Below are 13,803 nucleotides of genomic sequence, written 5' to 3'. Positions count from 1 at the left end.
TTCGACCCTATGTACCCGCTTCCTGTGGGTGAGGTAACTCAGCAACGCCGGTGTTCCCACACTGGTACACAGCTCTAGGGTCTGTGTCTAAAGTTTTGTCTTTCTAGGTTCAGCTGAAGTATCCTTAAACTCTATTTGTGTAACTTTTACGCACCATTGACTTAACATTGGTGCATGCGTGTGCTTTAAGCGCTGCACCCGAATCCCGCGGGCTTTTCCCGACTTCAGCATTGCTTGTCCTGACTGCTCCCAGCGATTCCCTAGGCCCTAGGCCTAACCACTGTTCGATTGGTATCTCTTATACCACTTTCTTAATATATGGTTTGAGTGGCCACCCGCCCTCATCCATAATTGTGCAACTTTCATATGTTATACTGTGCTTTTGATTTAACGCTTGTGCCCCTTTGCTCATAAAGAGTACTGGGGATTATTTTAGAAATAAACACATATATTTTTATAATATATACTTGTGTGGTGTCCTTTCTTTTGATATTACAGGATTGTGATTGGTAAAACAGCTTGCTTAACACGACCTCTTGAGTTTAGCCTTTAAGGCTGCTTAGTCTATGCTACCTTTAAGATAGCTTGTCTATAAGGTTGACTTACAACCAGACACCATAAGGGATTGTTTGGACTGATACAAGGTGGTTCCAGAATTGGAAACATCATATATCAGGCCAACTTCTCACATTGGTGGGCAGCGGTGCGGATTTGAGCTTGCTGTTGTTTTACCATTGCAATCTTTTTATCAAATTGAAAGATCACATCAAGTACCTTAGGTACATATAAATCAAAAGCTTAGCATATTTAAGTTCTACTGAACTTAGTAGTTGTATATTAAAGGGAGTAGCACACCCTGACTACAACTCACTAGCAATATGCAGTAGGAAAACACTTAGTGTAGGTAAGTGCACCACTTGCACCTCACTAGCAGTCATGTCTGACACAGATGTAGCCTCTGGCTCTCAGCCTGTGACCGTTGACCTTACCAAGGCAACTTCCAGATATGACACCCTCAGCCACAGAGACCTGAGTACCTTGTGTACTGTAAGGGGGCTGAAAAAGGGTCACAACCCTACCATTCCTATCCTGATAGCCATCCTGGAGAAGGATGACCTTGAGCAAGCTAGCACAGCTCCCTTGAGATCAGGAGACATAGTGAAACCCCAAGAGAATGAGAATAGCACCCCAGAGAATGAGGTGGACCCTGAACCACATAATGATGAGGATTCAGATCAAGGGGATATCCACGTACATGTGGGGAGGCTTAGCCCAACCAGCTTGGACCTACTCGGAAATGGAGAGGGCCAGCACCTCCCCAGAGTACAAAGCAGAACTGTTCCAGGCAATAGAAGGGTGAGATCTCCCTCAGAGGATTCTCACATTTCTAGTGTCTCCAGAACCTCTCAAAGGGAAATGACTTCCCCCTAGAGAAGAGAACATAAGGCCAGGATGAGAGCTATAGAACTCCAGATATAGAGGCAAGAGTTAGCCCTGGCCCAAGCTAAACTTGCTTTAGCAAGGGAACAGAAAATGTGTGGCTTAGATGCCACTGGTGACAGCAATAATATTCCTAGAGAGAAAGACAGGTCCTATAATACTAGAAACCTGACAAAGATTGTGCCCCCTACACAGAAGGGGATGACATCCACAAGTGGATAACTGCTCTTGAGAGAGCCTGCATGGTACAGCAGGTTCCTGAGAAACAGTGGTCAGCAATCTTATGGTACTCCTTTTCAGAGAAAGGGAGAGATAAGCTCCTCACTGTCAGACATGAGGATGCTAAAAACTACAAAGTCCTGAAGAGTGCTCTGATAGATGGGTTTGGCTTAACCACTGAACAATACAGGTTAAGGTTCAGAGACACCCAGAAGACACAGACTCAGGACTGGACTGATTTTGTAGATTGTGCTACTAAGGCTCCGGAGGGTTGGCTACATGGCAGCAAAGTACATGACTTCACAGGATTGTATAATTTGATTATGAGGGAGCAGATCCTAAGTAATTGTCAGAACCAGCTCTTACACCAGCACCTGGTGGACTCAGATTTGACCTCTCCCCAAGAATTGGGAAAGAGGGCAGATAAATGGGTCAGAACCAGGATTAGGCCTAAGAATCAGGATAATAAACAGAAGAAGGAGTCTACCAAGCCTCAAGAAAAGGGTGGGGATAAAGGTAAAGAAAAGACTTCCCAAGGCCCCCAAAACTCCAAGGATGGGGGTGGGTCCCAAGACACTTCATCAACTCAGAAAAAGCCTTATTGTCATGCCTGTAAACAGGTGGGGCATTACAAAACAGACAACTGTTGTACCAAGAATGGCAATAAAGAGAATATACCTCCAAAGCCAGTTCCAACACCTCCTGTTACTGTCAGCAGTAATCCCCCAGGAAGTGGGAGCACACCCAGGAATCTGGGTGGGTTTACTTTTGGAGCACAGATGGACCCTGGCCTATCCAGGTCCCCATCACCAAATGATCTTATTTATGAGACTGGCATGGAGTTTGCCAACTTCTCCGATTGCCCAAATACCTTGAGCAAATATAGACAAGAACCCATCACCAATGGTTTGAAAGTTGAAGCCTTTAGAGACACAGGGGCTAGCATCACCATGGTGGCTGACTGTATAGTCCCCTCTAAGCAACTTTTACCTGGTGCCACATACCAGGTAACAAACATTGATGGAATCCAAACAAATCATCCCATGGCAGTAGTAAGTCTCAGCTGGGGAGGTGTCACTGGCCCAAAGAGAGTGGCAGTGTCACCAAACTTGCCTGTAGACTGCCTACTTGGTAATGATTTAGAAATCTCAGCCTGGGCTGAGGTTGAACAGGAAATCCATTCTAGAATGGTAAATGCCAATGGAAAGGTTAGTGGGGCTGTAATGGCTACAGCCCCAACCCAAGATGTCCTTCCTGAAAAGGTTGGTAGGGCTGTGCAAGACTCAGCCCCATCTTTAGCAGAAGCTCTTCCTAAACAGAATAGCAAAGCTGTTATGATAACAGCAGAAACCCAAACTAAGTCCCCTCCTGAAAAGGTTGGTGGGGCTGTGATGGCCACAGCCCAAACTCAAACAGATATGTGTGTTGTGAAGCCTGAAATAATGGATCACTCCACCCAAACTGGGAGCATGGAGGAGGAAGAGAAATCTTCCCCTCACCAGACATTAGGACAGGATCAGCCTCCTCAGGGAACTGATCTTACCCCTGATGAAGGAACTGCCCCAGAGGTTGTTAGGCCTGGCCTGACAGAGCCTCTGATGGCAGTGGACCCTTCTCAAGTGGGACCCAGTCTGGAGCAGGTAACCTGCCCCTCTCTACCTTGCCTTAGTCAGCCCAGGGCTGCAGAGGACAAGAAGGACAGTGAGACCCAGAGGGCCCCCTGTCAAATAAAGCACCCCCATCAACAGATTAGGGGCACCAAAACTAGTAGCCCTAGTAAGGTAAAAACTTTAAAAACTCCTGAGGGAGCCCCCTTAAAACTAGTTAGGGACCTCCCACAGATGGATTCTGTTGGGCACAGCCAAACCTGGGACCCAAAGGGCCCAAACCTGAACTGTCCCTCCAGCAAGCCAAACAGAGGGACGCAGCCTCCAGCTTTAGGTAGCCAGAGGTTGACCCTGAGAGCACAGTGCAACTCAGTTGAAGAAAGAAAGGCACACATGGTGGAAGATAATTGGAGGAAGCTGAGCCCCAAATTAGTGGAGCCTCACTTCAATACTCCATATCCAAACCAGCCTTTAACTTTGCATAAACACACCCAAGGTAATGATTCCCTATGGTGGAGACCCCCTAATACCCAAGGGTGAGGGACTGATTAGTGGACCATGAGACAGGGGATACCTATGCTAGTGCAGGTACTTCCTTATATGGCCACTCAGGCAATATAGGCTTACCTGGCCAAGGATAGCCTTATCTCCTTTCGTTTGGGGAGGGGGGGGGGGGGTTGAGTAGGAAGGTGGCTACCTGACTATGGGTACCCCAGATTTTTGCCTTGTGTTTAGCTGGTTTTCGACTTAGTTGGCCTGGTTCCCTGCTAATCAGGGCCCCAGGCTATCTGCTCTCTCTGTAAAATGGATTCCATGTACCCTAGGTGCATAACTAGATTGGCTTGGGTCACCTTATCAGCCCCTGTACAGAGCACTATAGGTGCCCAGGGCATAGGTGCATCCAAGGCCTACCAGGGGCTGCAGCATATCTTTTGCTACCCCTGGCTGGCTATCTAAAATTGACACAACTGGCTGATCATTCAGCTGGGGCGAGGTGGTGTAATCACCCCTTGCTTAGATATAGTATGCCTATATCTAAACCTAACTGGACACATATATACCTATCAGTCACTCCTATGGCAGGCCTTAACAATCCTGGAGGCAGAGTGCTTGGTTTTATGTGAGATGGTGCTCTAGCATGAGCTGAGCCTGTCTGCATCTGTCGGGACCGATTCCCTAAGCTGTTCCGGGATAATGCCATACCATATACTATTAATGGCATTATAATCCTCGCGGTTATACGTTAACTTTGGTTTGGCTTTATCAAAACATGTCGTGTAAGGTGTCATACGATTTGGAATACTACCCCCTCACCAGTCCTGGTGACGGGGGTAGCAATCCACCCCTCTAGAGGGAGACGACATGTTACTTTGCTAAAACGCGGTTGATTTTAAAAGGAGCCTCAGCACCACAAAATGGATGCTTCTGCCACAGACACGAGTCTGACCTCCTGCAGCTGACCAAAACTCCGCCAAGGAGGCCTGGACAAAGGGTTTCCTGTCACAGGGAGGTGTCACACCACCTCAGACAGGAGATAGTGGATTGTAGCAGGGAGGTTTGAAAGAAACCAGACACTGCCTGGGGCGCACAAGGCTGCCCCTTGCATAATCCAGCCAAACCGGTTCTGGGGCACACCAGCCCCTGTCCCAGCGTGGCCTGGATCAAAGGGAAAGGGGTGTATCCACCCCCTTCCTGGGTCCCACCCATAGGAGGGGACCTAGCAGGTAATCCAGCCCCCTAGATTGGTATAAGAATGGGAGCAGTGCCAACGCACTCAGATTATCCTGATGAAACTTTTGAAACAAAACTCTGGACCCTTCGACATCCTACTCAATGTAGAAGACTGAAGAATCTCCCTTGTGGTCAAGGAGTGACCACCCTGTGCAAACAGGCACCATCCAGCACTTCAATGTCTGCTTTGTTGCAGTTCCCGCCGGAACTCGAGCAACAGAGATCAACGAGATCAAGCTTGCCTGCCTTCTTACAGCCCGATCCACAGTCCCTGCAGAGCTGAGACCCGTGGAGGCGACCGGAAGCGTGGGGCATGCCATCTTGAAAAGACCACGAGATGCTGACTGTGCAGCCCATGAGTGACCCTCGAAGCTGTACACCTGGGTTTGAGAAGCCCCAACCCTGAGCCACTTTTGCACCGAAGCTCACCCCTCTACACTCGACGAGTGCTGCGTGGGGCCCTTCTGCTTTCTTTGGCTCGACGCGTTGGCCCGGTCACTTGCCAGCTGGCTTGTGGCCCCTGTGCTGACGAAAACCTAAATACGACTTGTGATTCTGGTTGCTCCAGACTTGCACCCGCTCCTCTGAAAAGGAGCACCCGCTCTGACCCTCCTGGTCCGAGTGAGAAGCAATCTTCCAATCCCGCGTGGATTGCTCTTGCCAAGTGTTGTTTGCTCCGATCTTGAAGCCGACAGCGCCGACGATGAGAGCCTGTGTGGGACAGCTTGTGACCCGCTCCTGGACGTTGCAGATGCCCCAGAGCCCACGTGGCAGCGGAGAGAAGCTCCTCAACAACCACCTGATTGCGCCCAACATTGCCTGGTTCCGTCCTGGTTCCACACTGGTCACTGCTGAGTGACCCAGACTCTGTCCCCTTTGCTTTCAGGTACTTTTCTACTCTGATCCACCCTTGGATCACACCGGACACTTCTCCTTCACATCGCCCGCAGCATCTTCAGCTTCAAGCACCAACAACCTGCGTGACGAAACCCGACGCCACTTCGACCCTACGCAACCGCTTCCTGTGGGTGAGGTAACTCAGCAACGCCAGTGTTCCCACACTTATACACACCTCTAGGGTCTGTGTCTAAAGTTTTGTCCTTCTAGGTTCAGCGGAAGTATCCTTAAACTCTATTTGTGTAACTTTTACGCACCATTGATTTAACATTGGTGCATGCGTGTGTTTTAAGCGCTGCACCCGAATCCCGCTGGCTTTTCCCGACTTCAGCATTGCTTGTCCCGACTGCTCCCAGCGATTCCCTAGGCCCTAGGCCTAACCGCTGTTCGATTGGTATCTCTTATACCACTTTCTTAATATATAGTTTGAGTGGCCACCCGCCCTCATCCATAATTGTGCAACTTTCATATGTTATACTGTGCTTTTGATTTAACGCTTGTGCCCCTTTGCTCATAAAGAGTACTGGGGATTATTTTAGAAATAAACACATATATTTTTATAATATATACTCGTGTGGTGTCCTTTCATTTGATATTACAGGATTGTGATTGGTAAAACAGCTCGCTTAACACGACCTCTTGAGTTTAGCCTTTAAGGCTGCTTAGTCTATGCTACCATTAAGATAGCTTGTCTATAAGGTTGACTTACAACCAGACACCATAAGGGATTGTTTGGACTGATACAAGGTGGTTCCAGAACTGGAAACATCATATATCAGGCCAACTTCTCACATTTATGTTTACAAAACCCTAAAAATCTGTTGAAAAAACAAAGGTTAAAAGGTATTGTAAAATACCTTAATTTACTTTTTTTTTTAAACCTCAGAAATTCAAGTGACGTTAGAGTTAGGTGTAAATGTCAGTTGCAACTAAACATTTTAAACTTAAAAGGGCACTGAAATTATAGTTAACTGAAGTAGCTATAACGTGGGCACTCGCCATGCACTGCTCATGACCTCATATATTACAACACTTATAATGCCTTATATGATATCATTGATAACATCACTGATGGCATCTGAAATGGCAGCATTAATGACTGTCTCAAGGTCCCATTATCACTGTGCTATTAATTGATGACAAAGGTGTCCCTGACGAAAAGTGATGGGTTGAGAGTCAGTTCAAAATAAGTCTACAAGGGTTACAACATAAAATACCAGCATGACTAAGGAATTTCCCAATGGAACTGGCTATGAGACACCTTATCTTGTATTTAAGTGTGATTTGCCCAAAAAAGGACAGTTTTACCTCCTTGTAAAAAGTGGAGTACCACTTCTTGGAGAGTTACCGAATTATGCACAGGCTACTAGGTGTGCAGTAAGGGTGGGTAAACTGTGTAATCGTAATTGTTTCCATCAAAAATTAGTGGAATTTCATGATAATTTAAAAATAGTATGTAAAATAACACTTTTTAGAGTTAAGTGTAGTTTGGCAGTATCTTGCAAGACTATATTTTTATGATATGGCATACCTTGCATTAAAGTGACACATTCGATACCAGCATGAACCTTAATCAAACAGAAGCTGTCGGCAAGACATATTCTGCACCAGCCAGCCGCTTGTAAGCACAAAATGCAGTTGAAATTCAATAACGCAATATTTCTGAGAAACTTATATAACACAAAATTCATGAATTTTGAGAATTTTCAATTCTCATTTAGAGGAAGTAGAGATTGCACTTTTTACCATTGCCAAGAAGCGTGAGGACCTGTAAGGGACCTGGAATGCTGTAGGCAGAGGTAAATGCAGGCTACAGCTCCCAGAAGTTCAAACTTTGTGGCTGTCTGCAGTTTTATGACAACAGTCTAAACTCTTAGAAAAGGAAAATGTTACTTATCCTGTAAGCATCTGTTTGTGGCATGAAGTGCTATAGATTTGCATGCTCTACATAATTCTCTCATCTAGTGTTGGCCTCAGGCATTGCCAAGTTGTTTTTCTTCAAACAAGTCTTTTGAGTCTCTTGGTTCACAATGCGCATGGGTACAGACTTCATCTTATATTGTTTTTACACGGTAGTTTAAAGAGAGTATGGATTGCTAAGTGAGCATAGCTTGGTGCACCATTTTTATTGTGCAGTGTTAATTATGAAATAAATGAAGAGATCTTCGATCATCACAAACCTTCTGGGGAGGAGGGTGGTCACATGTGAATCTACACCTACACACTACGAACAGATGCTTACAGGGTAAGTAACGTTTTCCGTTTATAGAACGTCTGACTGTAAATACATATCCTCTGCATCAACTAGTCCTAAAAACTGTCTAGACAATCATAGCCTGCTGGGTGCTAAGAAGTTGTCCATGTAGTAGTGCTTGGTAAAAGAGTGCGGTGTAGACCGGGTAGCTGCTTTGGAAAGGTCAGCTAGTGGGATGTTCCCTAAGAAAGCCATTGTTACCCCCTTCTTACAAGTAGAGTAGGCCCTAGGCGAAACAGGTAGGACTCTCCCAGCTTTTTAGTACCACACTTGAATGCACTTGACTTTCCATATTGCTATATCTCCCTCAGAGATGGAATGATACTTGTTCAGTTGCACAAAGTGTGAAAGCCTACATATATGAATTCTCAGATTTCCTCACCACCTCGTCCATCTGACATGCACACACTCTCCTCTTGAGTGAGCTCAACCTCCCCCAGACAACACAACCTAAAAGAAACAAGACACCCTCCTCAAACTCATAGATACACTCAAAGTGGTATAACATGTCACACCACCAACACTCCCCAAAGACCACATCCTCAACTTTGTCTTCTCAACCTCAACAACAATCCAGTGCACATCAATCATACCCCCAGACCAACTACTTTGCCATCCCTAGCTCCATTCGCATCATCCTACCAATAAACCAAGGTCAACACAAAAAGAAGAGCAAACCTTCAAATCCTTCAAAGCTTTCTCCATAGACAACCTACTGCTTGAACTCAACTCTCACCCTATGAACACCAACACCCTTCTAAACAACTTCAACAATTTGTGTAACAGACATGCCTCGATTACAACATACAAGTGTAAGCCAAAGCCTTCAGCACCCTGGTAGACTTAAGATCTTGTTGACAATAAACAACCCATCTGCAGACAGATAAGGAAATGGAAGAAAAATAGAACTCCTGCAGACGTATTGATACTGAAGTTCCTCTGTAGAACACACTTGCTCATCTTGGCACCCAAAGGAAAGTACTATACAAACATCTTCTTCTGTGAAAAAATACAGATTAGACTATATATCGACGAAATCAAGACTGCTTCAATTCTTACAGTCGTCCCTTCCCATGGAATCTCACATTGGTCAGGCTTCAAAGCACTATCTCTCCTAGATCTCTCTGACATACTTAAATCCCTTAACGCCACTTATAAACATAACATCCTACCATCATCCCTCATCAAATCTCTCTCTGTGGATGCTCTATTATCCCTACTTACCATTGTCAATGTCTCCCTCACACAAGACATCTTACCAAAAGCTCACAAGATTGGCCAGATCCTCCCACTCCTAAAGAAACCTACACTAGTCGATGAAGACCTCGCCTATTATGGATCCATTACTCACAACCCATTCATCTGCAAGATCATTGAAAAAAGCAGTCTATGTTCAACTCCAAGATCACAATAGTGCTAACCATCTCTCAAACGACTACCTGTCTGTCTCAGCTGCCTTGGGACAGAGTTGAGCATCCCACCCTCATTAGCACTTTGGAATGTCAAATGGGATCTGACAGCAATGTCCTTCACTGGTTCTCCTCCTACCTTTTCAGTTTGCTCACATGTGCACTTTCAGGTCACAAAAGATCCCTATCAGCTGTAGAGTTACCTGGGGTCCCATACTATCTCCTCTAATCTTCAACCTTTACATGAAGACACTTGGCATCAATATTCAACCATAGGCCGACACACAACTCAACTTGAAAGTCTCCTTTGCTTCAGACATCCTTATTCCTCGTATCTGTTGTATTTAAATTTGTCTTTCACCATGTACAGCTCTCTGCTGCCTTTTGGCTAGGTTCGCACTATAAAAATACCATAAACATATGTACATGCAAAGCGCTGGTTTGACTTGCGAAAGTCTTAGTCATGCTGATGTAATACATAAGAGTTCTTTTAACATATGTGTGCAGCTCTTTCCACTAATGAGTCTAGCTGCATAAAGATTGATTGAGGTGTAAAGGTGAAACCACTTTGAGGAGAAACTTAGCATTGGTCCTGAGCGCAATCCTATCTTTGTGAACTTCAAAGAATGATTCTTGCAAAGTGAGTACTTGCCTCTCACTAATGCGTCTAAGGGACGTTATGACCACTAGGAAGGCCACTTTTCCAGGTAAGGAACAGTAGGAGGCATGAGTATAGAGGTTCAAAGGGTTGCCTGTGTACCTCATGGGACTAAGGAATCAAGGCTCTACAGACGGGTGGGAGGTGTACTTGGAGGTATAACCCTCTTACGACCTTCCATGAAAGCCTTGACTAGTAGGATTCTAAAGAAGGATGAGATTTTCCTCTTTTGCATGTAAGCTGCTACAGCAACGAGACATAGGCATAGTGATGTGTAGATGAAGCCTGACATCTGCAGATGTAAGGGCTAGCAGAGAATGTCATGGATGTGAGCCCTTAAGCGGTTCTCTGAAAGTATCCAGTGAAGTAGTGCGACAGAGGGTCATTGAGATGCAGACTGTTCTTAAGAAACATTGGTGTTGAATTGGAACTGTGCAGGCCTAAAAAACATGTAAAGAGCACAACAGGCTTGGAGTCCTCTCAGTGCATGTCCAAACTCGATGGCAGAAAAATAATAATCAAAGATCGTATCGGTGCCTGTGCGCATTGTGCATGAATGGAGGAGTCAATGGAGGCGCTACAGGACATCTTGTCACTTGAAATAATTATTTGAAGAAAAACAACTTGAAAATGTCTGAGCCCAACACAAAATAGCAGTACTATGCAGATCATGTGTATTTATAGCCACAAGTTACAAACATATATTTCCCAATTCTTGTGAGTTTGGGTTTTTATGGGCCACATTTGCTTTATCCTAAGGTGTTTCAGCAGCCTCCAATAAGGCTGGCAGGGAGAGAAAAGCCAATCAAAATGGGGACTACTGTTAGATGTTGGAGTATAGCAGGACCTTTGCTGACAATGAAAAGACAAGTAGAGATCTGTTGGATTTGACAGGCAGACCCAGGACCAATTCAAATTACCCAACCAAGGAATAGTGGAAAGTGAGATAATGCCCTCTTTCCTCAACCATAACCCTATAGAGATATCAGTGTATCAGTAAAGAAGCTGTACAACAAGGTGCCAAATGTAATTCCACTGGGATAACCCTTCTCCTAATTCAGTAGGAAATAATGTGGAAGTATCTTTGCCTTACATAAGTGGCCATACCAAAAAAGGGAGGGATGCTTTAAAGGGCATTTACAAGAGTGTTTGGTAAGACAACAATTTGAAATGGAGGTTACTAAGCCATTTGTATCCAGTTCTAAAGTTTCTCTACATTTCCCTTACAACACACAGTCATCCTTAGAGGGTTAAAGACAAAAGAAAAGTGAATCAGTGCTGGGAAGCTTGTCATCCAAAGCAATGGACGAATGGAAAAATGCGGCCTCTTCTTTGCAAGGAAATACATAAGCCCCATCAGAGGGAGGAAATGACTCCTTATCCAATGCTTATCAACTGAGACCCCCCCAACTTCAATTCTATTTTGATCTCAGATGGATACATTTCTGAACATCTTTGAAAATACCCCCATTCTACGGTGTACAGATTTTGAAGTTCTCACATATTCCAGAAGCCTAATCTCTCCTTCCCTGCACCATCCTGTGGCCTCCTTAGTCTCTTAATTTCTCCGGCAAGTGCAGGAAAGTTATTGTGATTTCTTTGCTGTAAAACATTTTAACTAAAAGTTTTAAGTTTGCAGAGCCTGTGATTCGCAAAAAGAAACTGTTTATGACTACAAGCCACTTCTTTCAAATATATCAAAACCTTTTTATGGATCAGAAATATCCTTCTGTCTCATGAAGGCATACTATAAATGTGCCCCATCTCTTTCGCAATGGAATGTATCAATGATTTGTTACTGCTATTGCAGTTCTAAACCATTGTTCAGTTACTGACTGTACTTAGGGAAATAACAAACTTTTAACATTTATTGCTTTTATTTGCCTATCGACGACAATGGGACATACATTGGCCTATCACGACCTGACTCCAGATAAATTATAATTCTTTAAGACCCCCTTTAGCTGCAAATATAACTTGAGGTGATCCTACAGCCTGGTAATATGTTGTCTGCCATCTCCTAAGGCCCCGGTGTTTGTGATTTTAATCCGTTGACCAAAGGATTCTACATACAGGAACACAAGTTCCTCTTTGGGTTGGTTTGGAACCAGAGGTCATGGTTTAGAATGAAGTCCTTATTGTGCTCGAAATGTAAGCCCAGAAGTGTAAGATAATGTGGTTGAAGTTTCCCTACTAATAGATTTCTCAATGTTTGCTTTTCATATAAGTGAGCGTAGAAGCCTTGTGCTCTTCGACCAGCTCTTGGAGAAATATTTGCTGGGATATGTGTTGTACTCAATAGAAACATTAAAATAAAATATGAACTTCAAACACACATGTGTCAGCCTATGCACAAAAAGTATTTAAAAGTGGTATGAGCTCAAATAAATACTTAGAAACATGCCCTATAGATCAGTTGCGTGGCGACTCAACTTTAAAATGCCCTTTGCTGAAATTTTACAACCATTTAGGAATGCTAAATTTTCTTTTGCTAATTCTCCTGACATTTTCCTGGTTGCTTTACAACCCATGGGTAACTTTTCGTATTATTAAAAGTTATCTCTTCCCCCAAAGGCTTCTGATAAATATGCAAACAAAAAAGAACATACTGCATTAACAGTTTCTTCCATTTCAATTGCTGATACTGCACAAACCTCTTTCTTACAATGATGACTTCAAAAGAAGCTCAGTGTGGCGTCCAACGATTTCACCAAAGATAGTTTCTTTCTGTTCGAAGCAGGCACTCCGGTAATTGACAAAGTTCTAAAAATAAAAGTCACAAATGGTTGTTTAAATTATTTTTTACAATGCCTCTTGTTCTTGGAATATATTGTGAATATACATTTTAATAGTCTCTGGTTTCTCCAGACCTGTAATTATTGGGCATGAAGACACTGGGCTACCTATAATGATTCCACCATGAATTAACGCTCTGAACGGAATTCTACAACTCTTAATCTGGTCTTAAAAACTTTTCGCTCAGAGGGGTATACCTCATATTGATTGTGAGGGACAGTGGGCACTGCTGATTCTGTTTCTATGGATTGGGTGCAGTCACATGCAAAGCTGTTGGCTCCAGATGGTCAATTGACTAACATATGTTTGTTTTTCTTTACCACAGAGTTACATTGCCTTTCCTGTATTGAATGAATGCATTGGCCGGTAGCAGCTGAACTCCTCACTTTTTAATCTTAATTAACATCATGAGATAACGCAGATTTAGCAACCAGAATTTGATTTGAAATTTCTGTGTAAACTCCACAGTTAAAATTCTTGATTTAAAAGCATTTCTCTGAAACATATAAAAAAGAATATTACCTCAAAAAGACACCTGATTTGAGGAACGTAAATAGAGCACTGGTGCAAGAGATCAGTTGAGTGATTTTTATAACTGGGTTTCTTCACTTGAACCTGAAAATAATAGGTCAATTTTGTGTACATAATCTTCCCAGCAGGGACACTTATTATTATGTATGTTTTGTAAATCAGCACTAGTATGGTAAGCCTGTTTCGTAGAGGCAAATGAATCACAGATAAATAAAGGTGCTCACAGGTGAACTAAGGACACAGGTTCTAACACACCTACAA

At 43.8% G+C, this 13,803-nt stretch overlaps 1 protein-coding gene across 4 annotated transcripts in view; it reads right to left on the bottom strand.

Annotated features, from left to right (window-relative positions):
• LOC147689834 (guanine nucleotide-binding protein G(I)/G(S)/G(O) subunit gamma-2) overlaps positions 1 to 13,803 on the bottom strand; it is a 288,998-nt gene that overhangs the window by 47,723 nt on the left and 227,472 nt on the right. Inside the window, exon 3 of one of the 4 annotated variants that reach the window (XM_086937327.1) lies at positions 12,881 to 12,978. The exons of 2 other annotated variants lie outside the window; for them this stretch is intronic. The gene's annotated coding sequence lies outside the window, so the exon portion shown is untranslated. Of the gene's footprint in view, positions 1 to 12,869; positions 12,979 to 13,803 lie in introns of all 4 variants that reach the window. One more of the 4 variants, XM_086937325.1, reaches the window with a different exon arrangement.

Source organism: Lissotriton vulgaris, chromosome 9, assembly GCF_964263255.1.
Source record: "Lissotriton vulgaris chromosome 9, aLisVul1.2, whole genome shotgun sequence".
Classification (NCBI taxonomy): Eukaryota; Metazoa; Chordata; class Amphibia; order Caudata; family Salamandridae; genus Lissotriton; species Lissotriton vulgaris.
Note: the sequence above shows the minus strand (reverse complement) of the source record. Positions and strands in the feature narration are given on the sequence as shown.